The sequence below is a fragment of the Sciurus vulgaris genome, assembly GCF_902686455.1.
Source record: "Sciurus vulgaris genome assembly, chromosome: 5".
Classification (NCBI taxonomy): Eukaryota; Metazoa; Chordata; class Mammalia; order Rodentia; family Sciuridae; genus Sciurus; species Sciurus vulgaris.
The window spans coordinates 29,494,288-29,513,851 of record NC_136465.1 but is presented as its reverse complement, the minus strand read 5'-3'; the positions used below and the strand labels follow the sequence as shown (position 1 = coordinate 29,513,851).

The 19,564-nt window shown below is 36.4% G+C and overlaps 1 pseudogene across 1 annotated transcript; it reads right to left on the bottom strand.

Annotated features, from left to right (window-relative positions):
• Positions 1-12,576: 12,576 nt before the first annotated feature.
• LOC306661248 (calcineurin B homologous protein 1-like) lies at positions 12,577-13,260 on the bottom strand (annotated as a pseudogene). Its single transcript has one exon. The product of its transcript is annotated as a calcineurin B homologous protein 1-like (transcript).
• Positions 13,261-19,564: the final 6,304 nt, after the last annotated feature.

Genomic DNA, 19,564 nt, shown 5'->3' with positions numbered 1-19,564 from the left:
AATGTAGGGTAGTATCTTAATTTTTGGATTAGCTAAGATGTGCTTTGTGGCATAAGATATGGTCTATTTTTGAAAAGGATCCAGGTGCTATGAGAAGATAGTGTGTTTCCTCATGATAGAAGAAAATATTCTACATATATCTGCTAAGTCTAAATTATTAATTGTATTATTTTTATAATTTCTTTATTTAATTTTTTGTTTGGAAGATATATCTATCTATTGGTGAGAGAGGTATGTTCAATTTGGCCAGCATTACTGTGTTGTGATCTATTTGATTCTTAACATGAGAAGGGTTTGTTTGATGTACATAGATGCTCCATTGTTTGGGGCAAATATTTATGATTGTTATATCTTGTTGATGTATAATTCTCCTGAGCAGTATGGAGTGTCCTTCTTTGTCCCTTCTGATTAACTTTGGCTTGAAGTCCACTTTATCTGATATTAGGATAGAAATGCTACTTGTTTACGCAATCTCTGTGAGTAATATGTATTTTCCTGTTTTTTCTCCTTTAGTCTGTGGATTTCTTTGCCTATGAGACAAGTCTCTTGCAGCATATTATTGGGTCTTATTTTTTAATCCAATTTCTAGTCTGTGTTTTTGATTGATGAGTTTAGGCCATTAACATTCAAGGTTATCGTTGAGATATAATGTGTATTTCTGGTCACTTTGATTTATTTCTAGTTATTAATTTGAATTAGTCTCTCCTTTGGTTGACTATTCCTTTAGTGTAGTTCTACCCTTTGCTGGTTTTCACTTTTTTTAATTTCATCTTTATAGAAAATTTTGTTGAGAATGTTCTGTAGTATAGGCTTTCAAGTGAATTCTGTTAACTTTTGTTTATCATGAAAATTTTTATTTCATCTTCAAATCCACAGATTAATTTTTCTGAATATAGAATTCTTGGTTGGCATCCATGTTCTTTCAGAGCAGGTATAAATTATTCCAGGACCACCTAACTTTGAGGGACTGGGTTGTGAAATCAGCAGATCTCTGAATTGGTTTCCTCTACATGTAATCTGATATTTTTCTCTTGCCGACTTTAAAATTCTATCCTTAATCTGTGTGTTAGGCATTTTCATTATAATGTGACTTGGTATGGGTCTGTTGTAATTTTAAACATTTGGGGTTCTGTAAGCCTCTTGTATTTGATTTTTCATTTCATTCTTTAGGTTTGGGAAATTTTCTGATATTATTTCATTGAAAAGCTTGTGCATTCCTTTGGTTTGTATCTCCACACCTTCATCTATCCTGATAAATCTTAAATTTGGTCTCTTCAGGTTATTCCATAATTCTTGGAAGTTCTGCTCAAGGTTTTATAATGTCTTCTCTTGTAGTGAACTCTATTTTCAAGATTATATATTTTGCATTCAGTGCCTAAGGTTCTGTATTCCAAGTGGTATAGTCTGTTGGCAATAACTTCCACTGAATCTTTAATTTGGTTTATTGCTTCCTTCATTTTGTTGATTTCTGTTTGATTTCTTTTCAGAATCTATCTCTTTATTGAAGTGATCTTTCATCTTCTGAATTTTTTGTCTGATTTCACTTCTTACATCATCCTTTCTTTTACAGATCACTATGTACATTTTAAACTCTTTCTCTGACATTTCTTCTACTGTGGTGTCAGTGGATTCTATTATCAGAGGATCTTGGTTTGTTTGGGGTGATTTTCTCCCTTGTTTTTTCATGTTGTTTGTGTATTTACTCATCAAATATTGTGGATCTGAGGCAGTACCCAATAACAACAGCACCCAATGCAAACAATATATAGACTTAAACTATTAAGACATCTACAGTTTTTTCACAATAAACAGAAATGATGAGTTCAATTATTGTCTACAGTATAAACTGTAAGTTTGCAAAAGGGTTTACAATTTCAAATGGTGGACAAAGAACAGAATTGGTGTAAGATGGGGTACTTATGTGGAAGGAGAACAGAAGATAGAAGAAAAAAATTTATAGGAAGAATGAAACAGGAATTATTAGAGGTTGGCTGTTAACAGGAGAAAAGAAAGAAAAAGAATCCATAGAAACAGATAGGTGAAAGGAAAAATATATGTAAAGTAAAAAGTTTAAAAAAATTATAAATAGAAATAGAAAAGTAAAACTAAAAGAATACTCAACAATACTCAGAGATCCTGGTCCTCAATAACTTGATGGTATCAAAAATGGTATAAATGTGAGAGAAACAAGAGAAAAAGAAAAAAGAAAAGGACCTCAATGAAAAATCAAGTAATTATTTCCGTTGGAGTTCAAAAGATTCTCAGCTTCCCTTCTCAGCAATTAGATGGGGTTGTTGCTAGCTTAGGGTGTTAGTCTTGGAGGTGGATCTCCTGGAGGTGGGGTGTAGGCTTAGGTATGCTCCGGTCTGTTCCTTGGGTGCCAATTGGTCTGGAAATTAAGACAGTGCACCTCCAAGGCCTAGTGATTGTTGGTCCATGTTGGAAAACTGCAACCCAGGAATCTCCTTGTGTGGTGTAGGAGCCTGTTTTCAGCTCATTACTTTGACTGGACCCCAATATTCATGGTCTCTAATTCAGTCTCCAAGCTTCATCTCTCCTATCCCTGCCCTTTAAAATTCCCAGTCAGGTGTTTCTCTCCCAGTCAGTCCTGCAAGCAACCAGATTGAAGGAGGAGGGGGAAGACAGGTGGGTTTCCAAGATCAATATTTCCTGTGTAAATCTCTCTCCATGTCTGATTTTCTCCTGGTCACTTAGGCACTCTCTCTGTCACACAGTGTAGGTTTGTCCAGTTTGTTTTTCAGGCCAGACTCTGGTCTTCCAGTAATTGGCTGCCCAGCTACTGGCCCCTGTGCCACAGCTGCATAATGGTTCCTTCTACTGTCCTCTATGCTGCTACACAGAGAGACGGATCTTCCCTCCAGTGCACAGATACTGTGCAGCATAGCTCACTGTCCTTTTGAGCTGTGTTTCTGGAAGTGCTTTGTACCCTGGCACACCTCAGTCTTCCCAAGAATGGTGGTTCCTTTAATTGCTTTACTGCTTTACTGCATTCACATAGGGACTGTTCTGGTTTGTGCCTCCAGGCACTGGCATGGCTGTGGGGCTGAGGATCTTACTCCCATACTTAGTTTTATGAGATCTCCTGTGTCCCTAATCTGTTTTGACCGTCTAGTGTTAAATTCCAGTAAAGTTCCCCCTAATTCTTGACCATTTGCCCACCTTGTTGAAAAGCTGCCTGTCTGCTTTTCTGAATTCCCACCACAGAACCACTGGGGAAGCAACCCCTCTATATCACCATCCAGCCAAACCAGCACTTGTGTTTTTAAAGATCCCCAGGTGAACCTGTTTTTAAAACCAAATTCTTTATCAGGTGCAATTTTTCTAGCAATAGTCTTGATTGGAAATATTGCATTATCTTTTTAACTGAAATTACTTGTGAAATAGTCAACTTTTGTATCCCCTGGAAGTAGAAAATTTCCCACTAATTCCTTTGCTTTTTATTTTATAATCCAGTAACCAAGGCTACTAATATGAGCTCTAAGCCACTTTCCCTCCATGAGATACAGGAGCAGCATATTAGAACATAATTAGAATTTTTTTTAATCAGAAAATCTTCAGTGTTTCTAAAACCTGTAGTCTTGAGTATTAGTAAATATTAGAATCTTAAATTCTAAAGTAAAAGAAAACAGTACAAATAAGAAAAAAAACCACAACTTTACTCTTCTTTGTCATTTGAAAGATAATAGATTGTCTGCCATCAAACAAAACTCAAAACAGAAGTACCATGAAATGAAAAATTGGAATTTTCTCTGTTGTCTCCAATGAAGACTATTAGTCATCAATGTGTAAATCAAAATGAGAAGCAGAAATATTCTGGATAAAAACACTTGCCACTTACAGGAGTAATTTCAAACAGTGAACCAAATGTTTAAATGTTCTGGGAGGGCCAGGGTGTACATTTGAGAACTTGTTTGGAGGTTCTAGCAGGAGAGTACAGCTACTCGTATACCCTTGCCTGAAGAATGGTCCTACTCTGTTGGGGAAGGTATTCCTCTTCCACCTAGCATGCACACAGTGTATATTTGAATATCACATTTTCTCATCATTATCTCAGTACGAATTCCAAATATATGTCAAGAATGACACAAAGACTAAGGTGAGAGTGCAGTGAGAGATCAAAGGTAGATTTTACTGGAGTGAATCTTATGGAGATGTCAGACCATCAGCCAAGGTAGGCATCCCCCATCCATGTTGACCCAAAATTCACTAAGAGGGATTCTGTTCTGTTTTAATTATTATTTTTTTTCTTTTCTAGGGGAAGGTATAAATTCCCAAGAAAATGTTATCAAGCAGAAACATTCTTCAACAAATGTCATTTCATTTTCTTTTCATAATCAGACACCATCTGCATTGATTCCCTCAGAGATATGCTACAGTTGTTCCCTTTTGGAAATTTTATGTATTAGAATAGAACTGGAAACTCCTCTCTCTCTGAATGGACAATCTGTTTGGGTTACTTATTGTTATAAAACAAGTTTCTCCAATTTAGTGCTTAAAACAAAATTCATTTTATCATTTCTAACAAATGTGTATGCCAGGAATTCAGGCAATTTTGACTAGACAACTTTTGCTTCATGTAATGTTGACCAAAGTTTATCTGGTAGCCTTCAGTGGGTGGTTTGACTTGTTTTAAGGTTTGAGATATGTTTATACACAGTCTGTCTTTCTTACATGGATTGCCAGAAAACTGGGCTTTTTCTATAGCCTATATAATAACTCTGTAGTATTCATTTCTCTGTACACTATAGTGTTCTAATAGCAAAAGTTCTAGGAAGTTAGGTGGATAACATGTCACCATACCCTAACCCTAACCCTAACCCAACCAAACATTTGTATGGTGAAATGTTATCCACCATTATAGTATCATGAAACCCTAAGAAAGAGGGTTCTCCCTCTTTCTCCCACTAACATATGTTAAACATTGTCCATTATATCATATCCATTGCTTAACCATTTTCTGATGTCATATTGTTGTTAATTCTATAATTTGTGTTCTTTTCAAATTAGGCTACTTCACTTATGCATTTAAATATCTTTTTTTGTGGTTTGATAGTCCCTTTCTTCTTAGATCGCAATAATAATCCATTTTGTGGGGAGATACCATACCTTATTTTTCCATTAAAACACTTAAAGACAAATTTCCTCCAACTTTTGACACTTATCCATTATACTAATATAACATCTTCATGCAGTTTCAGCTTGGATATTTGTTTTCAAGTCTGCTGGGTAAATATTTTTTCTATTTTTTGGTTCTTTTTAGTTTTACATGACAGTAGAATCCATTTTGATATAACTACAGAAGTATGGACTATATCATATTCTAATTAGGACCCCATTCTTATGGATGTACTTGATGGAGAGATTCACTGTGGTGTATTCCTATATGTACCTAGAAAAATTATGTCAGACTCATTGCACTGTCTTTCCTTTTTCTATCCCTTCTCCCTTCCCTTTACTCCCCTTTGGCTAATCTACTAACGTCTACTCTTCCCTTTACTTCCCTTTTTATGGGTTAGCTTCCAAATGTCAGAGAAAATATTCAACCTTTGGTTTTGGGGGATTGACTTATTTCATATAGCATGGTAGTCTCCAGATCCATCCATTTACCAGCAAATGTCATAAAGTCACTCTTCTTTGTGACTGAGTAATACTCCATTGTGTATATATGTCACATTTTCTTTATTTATTCATTTGCTGAAGGATTATCTATTGTGAATTATGCTACTATAAACATTGATGTGACTGCATCACTGTAGTATGCCAATTTAAAATCCTTTTGATACATACCCAGAAGTGGAATAGCTGGGTTAAATGATGATTCCATTCTTAGGTTTTTGAGGAATCTTCCTACTGCTTTCCAGAGTGGTTGCAACCAATTTGCAGTCCCACCAACAATGTATGAGTGTACCCTTTTCCCCATATCCTTGCTAAAATTCATGATTACTTGTATTCTTGCTAATTGCCATTCTGACTGGAGTGAGATTAAATCTCAGTGTAGTTTTAATTTGCATTTCTGTAATTGGTAGGAATGTTAACCTTTTTATCATATATTTGTTGATTTTTTTGTGACATACCACACAGCAAGGGATAAGAGGGGTGAACTAAGGGGGGAAATTCAAAGTCTGAAGAAATAGTTAGAAATAAAGATAAAAGACACACACAGAAAATAGTTTCAAAAGTAGGGGCTTAGTGGATAGATCAGACCTCTGAAAAAGGAAAAAGCCCCCAAATCTTTTATTTAAAGGGAAGCACATCAAACGGATTTTTTGTCAGGAAGGGTTCTGAAAGGTAAACAAAGTCAGCAGGAAAAGACTAATTGGGACTCATCTATTTGCATGGTACCTTCTTCCTGCTCTGGATAGCTCGTGTTGAGTGCACCCATATTTCTTTCACCCCAAGGCAGCAGGCTTCTGAATTCAAAGCTATTGAACCCATAAATCCCATGCCAGGCATGGAATCTGCCTCACTGAGAGTGGCCAAGTACCAATGGGTATGTCTTTCAGCACCACTGCACTGAGAGAAACCCAAAAGGGCATTCTAGTTGTCTAAGGCCATGGAATTCAAAGCAACAATTCATCTGCCCTGCCACCAATTGTTTATATTTCTTCTTTGGAGAAGTGTCTGTTTAGTTTCTTTGCCCATTTTTTGATTGGGTTATTTGCATTTTTTGGTGGTAAGGTTTTGGGTTTCCTTGTATATCCTGAAGATTAGTGCTCTATCTGAGGTGCAGGTGGCAAAGATTTTCTCCCATTCACTAGGCTCTCTCTTCATGCTTTTGATTATTTCCTTTGTTTTGAATACGCTTTTAATTTGAGGCCATCCCATTTATTGCATTTTGATTTTACTTCTTGCACTTTAAAAGTCTAAAAATACAATTAATGAAGCCATGATAAACTTTTTAGTTCTTTAGCTTTTGTACTTAGTTTTTGTTTGGAAGACCTATCTAGTGATGAGAGAGGTGTGTTAAAGTCACCCAGTATTATTGTGTTGTGATACATTTGATTCTTGATATAAAGAAGTCTTTGTTTGATGTATACAGATATTTCATTGTTTGGGACATAAATATTTACAATTCTTATTTCTTGTTTTTATATGATTCCCTTACACAGTATGAAATGTTCTTCTTTGTCTCTTCTGAATAACTTTGGCTTGAAGTCCACTTTGTCTGATATGAGAATAGAAACTCCTGCTTGTTTATGATATCTATGTGAATGGCATTTTTTCCCAACTTTTCATCTTCAGTCTGAAGATGTCTTTGCTCATGAGTTGAGTCTCTTGGAGACAACATGGTTGTTGTGTCTTGTTTTTTAATCCAATCTCTCAGCCTATGTCTTTTGATTAATGAGTTAGACCATTTAGATTTAATGTTATTATTGAGAAATGATTATTTCCTGTCATTATGATTTATTCCTAGTTTTTTACATTGAATTAAGTTATCTTTTGATTGTCTATTTTTACGTATAGTTCCTTTTCTGCTGGTTTTCATTTTTATTCTTATTTTCTTCTTCATGAAATAGTTTACTGAATATGTTTTATAGTGCAGGATTTCTAGTTGTGAATTCTTATATCTTTTGTTTATCATGGAAGATTTTTACTTCATTTTCAATTCTGAAACTTGATTTTCTGGATATGGGAATCTTGGTTAGCATCCATTTTTTTCAGACCTTGCTGTATATTATTCCAAGACCTTGTAGCTTTTTGTGTCTGGGTTCAGCAGTTGGCTGAGATTCAGATTGGTTTACCTCTAAATGTGACCCATCATTTTTCACTAGCAACTTTTCACACTCTATCCTTACTCTATATGTTAGGCATTTTCAAAATACTGTGCTTTGGTGTGGGTCTGTTGTAATTTTTACATATTTGGAGTCCTGTATGCCTACTGCATTTGATTTTCCATTTCAATTTTAAGGTTTAGGAAATTTTGATATTATTACATTGAAAAGATTCTGTAGCCCTTTCATTTGTGCTTGAAAGTTATCATTTATCCTGATGAATCTTAGATTTGGTCTTTTAATGATATCCCATATTTCTTGAAAATTCTGTTTATGGTCTCTTAACTTCTTTTCTGCATGATAAACTTTATTTTATCCTGGAGAAAGGCTTACTTTGTCTTCTTTGCTTGAAACTTTATCTTACAAGTGGTCTAGTCTATTGGTAATGTTTGCCTTAGAATTTTTACTTTGGTTTATTGATTCTTTCATTTCAAGGATTTTCAATCAATTCCTCCTCAGAATTTCTATGTCCTTATGGAAGTGATTTTCACATTTTGTATTTTCTCTATGATTTCACTGCTTACCTCATCTTTTACCTTGTAGATCAGTTTAACCATGTACTTTCCAAATTCCTTCTCTGACACTGCCTCCACAGTGGTGTCTATGGACTCTGGGTTGTTTGTTATGGTTTATTCTTTGCTTTTTCATATTATGCGTGTGTCCCCCATCTATTTGAATGGATCTGAAGCATGAGAGTTTCTACCCTATTAACTTATAATTTCTCTGTAGGTTTCTGGTACTTCACAGATTAGGGGGAGACAAGTAATAGCAACAGCAATGCAAACTCAATACTTGGTTTCTACTATGACATCTACAACATTAATTGGAACAATAAACAGAAATGGAAGTATCAACAATTTCCATCAATAAAAACAGTAAGTAATTATATATTATTTCTAGCACAAAATCAAACAAGTTTATCTATGTCTTCTGCAGTGTTAATATTTGCTACAGCATTAGTGGAGGGGACTGGCATTATATAAACCAATCAGTGCTAAAAGATGTTAAAACTAGACTTTATTAAGAGGAAAGAACAAGAGATAGGAGGGTAGAAAATAGTTTGCAATCTCCAAAGGTGAACAGGGAAAATGCAGAAAAGACATAGGATGTGATGGTTATGGTGGGGAGGAGAAAAAATAGAAGTGAAAATTTAAAGAAAGAGTAAAATAGAGAACAATAGAATTTGGGTGTTTGCAAAAGAAAAGAGAAAGAGAAACAAGGTAAACAGAATAGTGGGGGGAAAATACAAAAGAAAACCAAAACCAAAATATATTAATCAGTATCCCTAACTCTGAAAGAGAGAGCAAAGTAAAAAATAATTGCCTTCCAAAAATTCTAGAAATGAGAAACAAATATGTATATGTTTAAAATAAATGTCCATGAGTCATTCATATCATACTCACAAAAGAATAAAAAGAGAAATAATCTTGATGAAAAATTAAAGAATCATTTCCACTGTGTGAACAAAATAGTCAATGAAAATGTATATTCACTGTTTGTGCCCTAATGTCTTTGTTTCCATTTTTTTCTTGGGTATGCACTGAGTGCAAGAGTAGGGGCCATGGACTGTAAAGCACTTCCTTTTTTGTGTTGCTCATTGAGATGCCAGCTGGAATTGAATAATCCTCAGCTTTCCTTCTTGGTTGAGGTTGGTAGGATGGGAAGTACTGTCAACTCCACTCCTGGGGTAAAGACTGCTGGGTTCTGTGATATAAGTTCCTGTAGATGGAGCTACTGACTGCAGGGCTTAGATCTCGTGGGGCCCCAAGGGCTTCATGCTGAGGTCAGTAGTCTGGAGATATTAAATCAATGCCCTCTACATCCTGGCAGTTGCCAATCTCTGCATAGAGACTGTAACCCAGAAGTCTCTCAGGGTTCCTCTCCTGGGACAGGGAACAAATCCTTTCACACTTCTGTTACCCACAAATACCATACTTCCCAGCCTCCTGGGCTCAATCCCTGAGCACAGTAACACCAGCCTGTTCAAATTCCCAGCCTGCTTCAGCTGGTCCTATGAGACACAAGACTCAAAGGGGGAAGGGAGCCAGGCTCCCCCCTGCCTCCCCAACTTGTATTCCCCCAGGCAAAATGCTCTCCATGCCTGATTTTTTGTGGATTTACTAGGCACAGTCAAGGTCACACAGATGATATCTGTCAGAACTGTATATGGGACCCAGTCCCAATCTCCTGGCTCCTAGTTCCCAGTTCCCATTGGCACTGTCTTAGCATTGTCAACTCAAGATGGCTCCTGCTTCAGCTCTCCAGGAATAATTGTGAAACATGGAGCATCTTCCATTCACCAATTTACTGTGCCAAACACCCTCTGGATCAGTTAGGGTAGACTCCCCCTCCAATCTCAGGATTTCCCATACTAAGACTGACCATAGTATTTCCCTTTTTCCATCCATGTATGCTAATGCCATTACTTCAGTGAGCAGCTTAGCTCTAATTTTGTCCCTTTTTTTAAATTTAATGTACCCAAAATTTCTAAGTCTTTAAGGTACTCTGACCTTCCAATATTGAGTATTATCTTTCACCCATGTAGGAGAGAAGCAATATTCCCACTGCTTGGATCTGGGGTCACCAATTGATGAAAAATACAGCTTCCCTCTATTCCACCATCCTCTCCCCAAACCCTTTGGTTAAATTTTAAAGCACATAATTGCCAACCACATTGAGGAGATTGTGTTTTTGTTTTGTTTTGTTTTGAAACAGAGAACCTATAATTCAAAGTGGTCATGATATTTATGTATTTCCATTAGCAATGAATGAGATTTCCTCTTGTTCCACATTCTCACCTGTATTTGGTATCATCAATATTTTAAATTTTGACCATTTTAATGTGTGTATATAGCATCTTATCATTATTTTTATTTGCATGATATCAATGACATATTATATGGAGCATCTTCATTTGCTTATTTGCCATTTGTGTATCTTCTTCAAGTGTCTATTATCCTTTGGTCCATTTTTAATTGATTATTTTCTTATTGTTGAGTGTTAAGAACTCTTAATTTTTTTTTTAACCACAAGTATTTATTGATGGATTGAAGAACACAACTGTAATGGGACAATAAGGCACAACTGTGGATTAGAAGTTCACTATACAGCCAAAGGGGGGGGGGAAGCCATAATTTTAAGAACTTTTTTAAAAAATGCAAATCAAGGAGACTTTGAAGTACCTCTCTAGAGATCAGTATCAGACAATTCTTTTATACAATTCCTATATTATATTGCTTGATCACAAAAACTGATACTTAATAAAGAATTGCTCATTCATTTATACTTAAGCCTGGTCACTCCCCCACCTTTATCAATTCCTTTGTAGTGATATTTTTTAGCAAGTCCCTTCCTAAAGACTTGTTCACACATCTTGGATAGTCTTCTGAAGCAAGGAAACAAGCAAGCAAGCCATGAGTCAGAGAAAAATCAGCCAAGGGCAGCAAATAAATGAAGACTCACAGACATACATAGGATAGTAATGGCCAGATTCAATGAAGTCTAATAAAGCTGACTTTGGCAGAGCCATTGCTCTGGCTTACTCAGAAGTCTATAATGCCACCTTCCATTTTCTAACCAGTGCCAGACCCCTTGTTTCTAAGGGATTAGCAGTGGCTTATACAAGGAGCTAGGAAGATATTGTAACCAAGCAGCTAATGACACTATACATTCAATGTTTTGGATCTGTACTAGGGACTGACTATGGCTTCCAGCATCAACATTTGCCAAGTGTAAAATTCATAATTTTGTGTAAAACTGATACTGAGGACAGTCTAATTCTTTTGGACTCAGATAAGTTATGCACTTCCAAAACACTAGTCTCTCTACTTGGAAATGTGAAATGAAAAACATTCCAGTGCACTAACAACAAGGCTTAAACCATGCTGCAGAGTGTAAATGTGGCGGGTTTCAAAACAGCAGTCTTGTTCAAAAAGTCATGAAAAGGTCCACAAGCATGCTGTCAGAACAGTTATTCTGGTAGTGACAGTGTCCCAAAGCTAAGCAGACCTGTAGGCATTTGACTATTTTCTGAACAGTCAACACTGCACTCTCAGGAGAAACCATGTAGGTACATAAGATGAGTGTCAGAGGGCAGAGGTAGAGCAACCCAGGCAAGTCACCCAGCTCAGGTGGCTCTACACTTTTCACCAAGGCCAGCTTCCGAGAAGGATATCTCCACCTAGAAGCCCTTTTATGACAGAGTAGTACAGAGGACCAAGAGAAGGTCACATTCTTCCAAGAGAAGTGTTGGTTACCAAAAAGCTCCTGGAAAGGTAACATCCTAGGAACCCATTTAAGAGTGAAGGTAGATAAAAACTGCCAGACCACTGAAATATTCTGCCAAGTCAGAAATACATTTAACAGGCATAGTTTGGGGTAAAAGTAGAATACAGGGAATTTTGAGGCTCAATAAAAAGCAGGGAGGCTGAAACACTAAGTAAGGTAAGCTGAGTGACAGGAAAGTAAGGAGCAAAGGACGTATATGAAGGAAGCAGGGACATGCTAAAGCCTCGCTGGAGGGAAGGCAGCATGGTCAGTCTACATCCAGCGAGAGCTTTGCTGGCTGGTTCTTGGCATGATTCCATCTCTTTCTCAAACTGGATGAATGTGTGGCATTGAGCAGCAGAACAGGGGAACATGGTATTTATAAATGGAGGACCAATGGATGGACACTGAACAGAAAATAGACTGGGTGTACCATTCTGCAATGCCCTGTTTATACACCAAAGGCAGGTTTGTGTAGACAGAACATATTTGGGGTTGTCATGCAACAGCAGTAGTATTTCGGGAGAAGGGTAATGATGGGGTGGAAGTGGGGTTGGTGGACAGGAGGACTCTTAAGTTCCAGTTCTTAAATACTAGAAAGCAAGGAACAGTTTGGTCTGTCCTTTAGTGAAGAAATCGGATGCTCATTTTCTGTTCTACATCCACCTTCTCCAAAACCTTAACAAATTCTGTGAAAGATATACCACTATCCCCATCCTGGTCAGCCTCCCGGATGGTCCTGTCTGCAAGGCTGCCCAGCTGCTCATCTGAGATATTCACTCCAACCATCATGCCCAGCACCTGTACTAGCTCATCACGGGAGATCTTGTCATCTTTATCCAAATCATACAGTCGAAAAGCAAAGCGCAGTTTGTTGCTTCGGCTGTCGAGTGGTTCTGGTCCATTCACATCTTTGCTCTTTTCATTGTCCTCAATGGGTCAGAAATGAGCCAAAGTTCTCATGAATCCACGGAAGTTTACCTGGTCTTCTCCCTCTGGAAAGAAGGCATTAATGATTCCGGTCCCCCAGTGGGTTGATGGCAAGTTCTGGAATCCTCTGGAAATCTTCCCGGCTCAAATTTTCCTTTGTCCAGGCTGTGAACCCGCTGTAGAGACGAGTGATCTGACTGTGGGAAAAGCCGGTCTCCTTCTTGATCTCGAGCTCTTCGTCCCGCAGTAACGTGGAGGCCCGAGACCCCATCACTGTGCCAGGAGCTGCTCCGGGAGGGGCGGGGCCTGAAGCAAAGGCAGTGGAGGGGAGGGTGAGAGTGAAGAAAGGGCTAGGGGTCAGGAAGGGAGAGGGCAGTGTTTCTACTGCGGACCCGGGAGGGAACCCAGGGCTAGTGCCTCTTTTTAAATTTTGATTAATAATCCTCTATCAGATGTCCTTTGCAAATATTTTCTCTTGGTATTTGACTTATCTTTTGTTTATTGACAGTGTCTTTTTTAGAGCAGAATTTTTTTTATTCTAATGAAGTTCAGCTATCCATTCTATCTGCCATGAAATGTGTCCTTCATGTTGTACTAAAAAGTTACCATCAAGCCTGAGGCTACCTAGGTTTTATCTCATGTTTTCATTCAGTAGTTTTATAGTTTGTATTTTATATTTAGGTCACCATTCTTTTTGAGATAATCTTTGGTGAAGGTTGTAAGCTCTCTCTCTCTCTCTCTCTCTCTCTCTCTCTCTCTCTCTCTCTCTCTCTCTCTTTCTTTTTTACATGTTTATGTCTAGTTTTTCCAGCACCATTTATTGGAAGGTCTTACTTTTCTCCACTGTATTGCTTATGTTCCTTTGTGAAAGACAAGTAGACCATATTTATGTGAGTCTATTTCTGATCTCTCTATTCTGTTCCCCTGATTTAATTGATTACTGTAAATTTATAGTAAGTCATAGCAAAGTAATTCTAGTTTAACTTTGTTTCTCTTTAATATTCTGTTGGCTATTCTGGGTCTTAGTCTTTTTCATTTAAGCTTTGAAATTATTTTGTAGATTTACACAAAATAACTTTCTAGGATTTTGACTGAGATAGCAGTGAATCCATAAATAAATCTGGATGAACTGGTATCTTGGTGATAATGAGACTTCTATTCATAAACATGGAATATCTATATTTAGTTTGATTTCATTCATCAGAATTTTGTAGTTTTCTTCATGTAGATCTCATATAGATCTCAGACATATTTTGTTAGATGATTTATTCCTAAGAATTTTATTTCAGAGGGCAAGAATACAAATGGTATCATATTTTAAATTTCATAATCCACTTGTCCATTGTTAGTGTATAGAAAAGCAATTGACATTTTGGTATTAACCTACCCATTACTATTATAGGTTATTAGTTTCAAAAGTTTTTTTTTTCCCCTTAGGATTTTCTACATAGATAATAATATAATCTGCAAATAAAGACAGTTTCACTTTCTCCTTCCTAATCCATATATACCTTTAATTAAAAGTTTGTCTTTTTTATCTCACAAAAAAAGTTTTGCTTTTATCATCACAAATTATGATATTAGCTGTAACTTTAGGGGTAGATATTCTTTAGCGTTGCCAATGTATGAAATTCTTAAGAATTTACAAGTGAGCTTTCTTAATCAAGATTCTCCAGAAAAACTGTATCATTAGGATGTGTGTATATATAATAGGTGAAAAAATTTTCATGAGAAATTGTTTCATAGAGTTATGAATCTAGCAATTTCCAAGATCTACAGAGTTAGTCATCAAGCTAGAGAGCCAGAGTTCATGGCTTAGTTCCAACCTGAGTCTGAATGCCCTAGAACCAGGAGAGCCAATGGTATTGTACTTTGACCAAATGCCAGCAAACTCAAGACCCAGGAACAGACACTGTTTTAGTTCAAGTCTGAAGGCGGAAAAAAAGTCAAAACCCATTTTAGTCAGATTTTTCATTGCTATAGCAATATTCCAGCTGGAAGGCCTTCAGCAATAGGCAGGAAGAATTATCTCTTTATGGGGAAACGTGTCATCATTTTTGTCCTATTCAAGTCTATGTTTGTATGAGTTCATCATACATTAGGAATAATCTTACTCCATCTACTTATTTAAATGCTTGTCATCTAGAAACACCCTTACAGAAATATCTAGAAGAATATTTGATGAAATCTCTGGTTACATTTTTGACCCAGTCAAATTGGCAAATAAAATTAAATATCCCATAAGCTAATGGAATCAATATTTAGTAAGATTATAAGATACAAGGTTAATATAGAAAAAATGGATACATATATAAATCAAATACATAAACAATAAGGAATAAACAATAAGAAATTGAAGTAAAATATATGGTAGCATAAAAAACTAATAATACTAGGTATAAATTTTAAAAATGAATCAAAGTATCTACATAGAAAACTACAAAGATTGCTGAAAGATATTTTTTTAAAATGCAAATAGAGTTACATCTTCATGGTTAGGAAGATTCAATATTCTTAAATATCAACCTCCATAAACTGATTTGTAAATGAAATACAATCTTACTCAAAATCTTAACATTTTTTTCTTTGAAAGTGATATTTTGACTCTAAAATTTAAATTAATCAAATGACTTTTTGACCTTTATGAAAGTAAAAAATGAATGAAGATCTTACACTACTTGTTTTCCTGACTTATTTAGGACAGTACAGTTTCTAGGGTGTACCTAAAAGAAACAATAAAGTCATTATACACCATTATTTTTACATTAATTGATTTTGACAAAGATGTTAATGCAATTCATTGAGGAAAGAATAATCTTCTGAATTAATTTCTTATTATAATTGGCTATCCTATGCAAAAATATTAAAAAATTAAAAATTAAAAAACCTTGACTGTTACTTCACACATATCCTAAAGTTTTCCCAATTAACTAAACTTGTATTAGGCCCTACACCAGGTGTGGTGGTACACACTTGTAATCCCAGAAGCTTGAGAAACTGAGGCAGGAGGATCATGAGTTCAAAGCCTATGGCAGGTATTAGTGTGAATCAAGGTGATTGAACCAAGGTGATTGGCATTCTCCTGTGCAAAGGTACAGTGTTAATGCTATGGCAATGATGGCCTTTGGTCCCTCTGGGCAAATGTTCAGAGATATCAATTTAAACCTTGAATTACAGGCACTGACTCTCAAAGGAAGGATTCTGAACATAGCAAGATAACTACAATGTTTCACCAGTGCTGTAACTTCTAAGCCTGCCTGTTCAATAAAAATGGACAATGGGTTTCCTGGGTACAACAGGAAGCTCCTACTATTGCAACAGTGAAATGGTTACAAGAATGTTTCTAGCCCTGTGCACAAAGAACAATGCCTCTATATTTTTTAATTTCCTGATTATGAGACCGTATATAATAAAGTTGCTGAACCAGCTCTGTGTCACTGTTTCTCAGAGTGCAGTGTTCCATCTGATCCCAGCTTTCTCTCTGTAGCTGTGTGTGTGTGTGTGTGTGTGTTTGTGTGTGTTTTAATTTCCTATCACCCTTGATCTTGTTGCTCCAGCTTACATAAGTTCTTCTTTTCTACAATTTGGTGGTCAATATCTTATTGATATCACAATTATGGGAGGCTTTTCAGATAAACATATTACCTGTATTTATTCAACTGGATTCAATTATACTGGATATAGTGGTAGTCTACCTAGTTGTTGGTGCCACAGTGAAAATACTGGCTATTTAAAAGTGGTCTCAGGGGATAAGATAGAAGCAGATGGGGGAATTAAGGTAGCCACTGTAGAGTGGACTCACTTGTCTTTTAAGTTACAACTACAAAAACAGAAAGAGGAAGATTATAGAACCCCAGAAAATTGTTTGACTAATGCTCTCTTTGTTTCAAATTTTTTAAATTGTGAAGCTGAGAATCACACTACAGTTGAGTGACATATGGCTCCCATGGCAGGACAGGCCTAGTCTGGTGGAAAGACTTACAAACAGGACAATGGAATGGACCAGATCCAGTAATAAATGTGAGATAGAGGTCTTGCTTGTATCTTTCCAGAAAGTGCAGCTTATCCTATCTGGGTACTGAAGTGCACTATTCATCATCACCAGAAGCATCTCAAGCCTAAGTTCAAATGACTAAAGCTCACATGTGTTGATCCCAACATCCACCAGGAGCAAGATGTTAGGGAAGTAGAAGTGGAAGAGGACTTGACAGACTAGAATACCAAATTGCCAACATGGTACCAAATAAAGAATCTGACCTGTCAGGCTAAGCAGATGGTCAATCAGCAGTGAGGTATTAAATCTCCAGCCAACATGTTTGTGGCTATGCTGGCTTTATTAAACTATCAGGTAAGTAGCATTCATGAGGAAACTTATTGGACTTAATTCCCAGATTCACCTTTAGTACACCCAGCAGTGTGGACTTAAGAATCCATTCCAATACTTACTGATGATACACACATTATGGGAGGCTTTTCAGATAAACATATTACCTGTATTTATTCAACTAGATTCAATTATACTGGATATAATGGTAGTCTACCTAGTTGTTGGTGCCACAGTGAAAATACTGGCTATTTAAAAGTGGTCTCAGGGAATAAGATAGCAGCAGATGGGGGAATTAAGGTAGCCAAAGTTGCTGGCCCTTGAGACAAAACAAAGTATATCCAGACAGTTATAAAAACTAGGACTTGCCAATGACATAACTATGGAACATCATAATCCATACTACTATGAAATTGGGTGCCTTTTCTAAATGGGTGGAGTGGGACAACATTTGGCCCATATGGCATATTGTCTATGTTGGTAATGGATGTATTTTGGATTGGTTCACAGAGTTGATAAGGGGTTTCCGCATCAAAAATACATGACTCCTGGAGGATTTATAAGTAAGGTTCTGACCTTCAGTGCTGGTGGCATACAAAGAGATCTGTGGCATTTAATAGCCACCCTAGATTTCATTAATTTTATCAGTGGCCCCCTACCTGATCTTGTGGACAAAAGCTGTAAAGTGACTCCCTACTATAGCCTCTGGGCATGTGTAAAATCTCCCTATGTTTTGATTTTGATGATATAAAAGTAAATAGGACAGGAAAATGTATTATGTGACTTATCAAAGCTGCAATCTGACTAATCGCATGACAAGGTCTAATAGAGGACAAGGAATACTTGTGTTACACCAACCTCTTTATTATGACTCCAGCTAATATTTCAGAACCTTGGTATTCTGATACTGGAGTTCAAATCATACAATAGATTCAGGTCCAGTTAGAAAGACACCTGCTTACTATTTGTTTTATTGTATTTGAAATAGTCACTTTGATATCTGTTTTGGTCTCTGCCATGACTCCCACTGTAGCTTTGTCCAAAGCATTCAAAATGCTCACTTTCTTAATGATTTGGCTCAAAATGCTTCCAAAGTCCTACAAAACCAGGCAGATATTGATGACAAGTTAGAGGCTAAATGAAATGCCTTGGAAACTACAGACATTAACATTGGAAATGAATTTGTTGCTCTTAAATTCAGACAGAGGCTTCCCTGCCATGCTAACTACAAATATGCTTGGGTTACAAAAGCAAAGTATAACATTTCTCAATGTGATTGGGAGAACGTTAAAAATCATCTAATGGGCATTTGGTAGAGAAATAATGATTGTCTGGACCTTCTGGAGTTACATCATCACATTCAGGACATTCAAGAAAGTCAGAATGATCCTAGGGATCCTGCATGACTTCCAAAACAAATATTTGATGACTTAAATGGTTTTAATCCCTGGAATATGTTAAAACATACAGTATGGCACATTCTTTTTAAATACGTGTTTGCTACGAATTCTCTTTTGGCTGTAATGAAAGGACTCCATCTTCTGAGGAGAAATTCAACAACTACAAATACCAGCACATCATTCATGCTTAAAAATAGAAAAAGGGAAAAAGCCAGCCTAGGCAACTTAGTGAAGCCCTAAACAACTCAACAAGACTCTCTCTGTAAATAAGATACAAAAATGGGGCTGGGGATGTGGCACAGTGGTTAAGCACCCCTGGGTTTAATCCCTAGTGCAAAAACAAAACAAAATAAAACAAAACATCATGCATTTAAGTGTAGAAATTAAAACTATAAAAACTCTAGAAAAAAAACAAAATGAAAAAATTTCTACACAAATATGTTAACATGACTGCTAACACTTTTTCATTATGGCCCCAAATTGGAAATAAAAAATATGCCCATTAACTGCTGAATAGAGAAGTTACTATGGCATATTCATGCAATGGAATACTACTTTGGATTTTAAAGAACAAATTCCTAATATATGCAATAACATGGATGAATCTGAAAAACATTATATAAGTGAAAGAAGCTAATCACAAAAACTCCATACTCCATGATCCCATTCATAAGAAATTCCATAGTGACAGAATTATTATTTGTAGGACCAGAGACAGAATAGTAATTGATTATAAAGAATACCAAAATCTTTCATTCATTCCTACTTTGGTCATTGTTTACAAATTTTTATTCAGAAATATGTACAGTAAAGCCTAGTTGATGGATTGTTTATAGAATGGGTACTTAAAT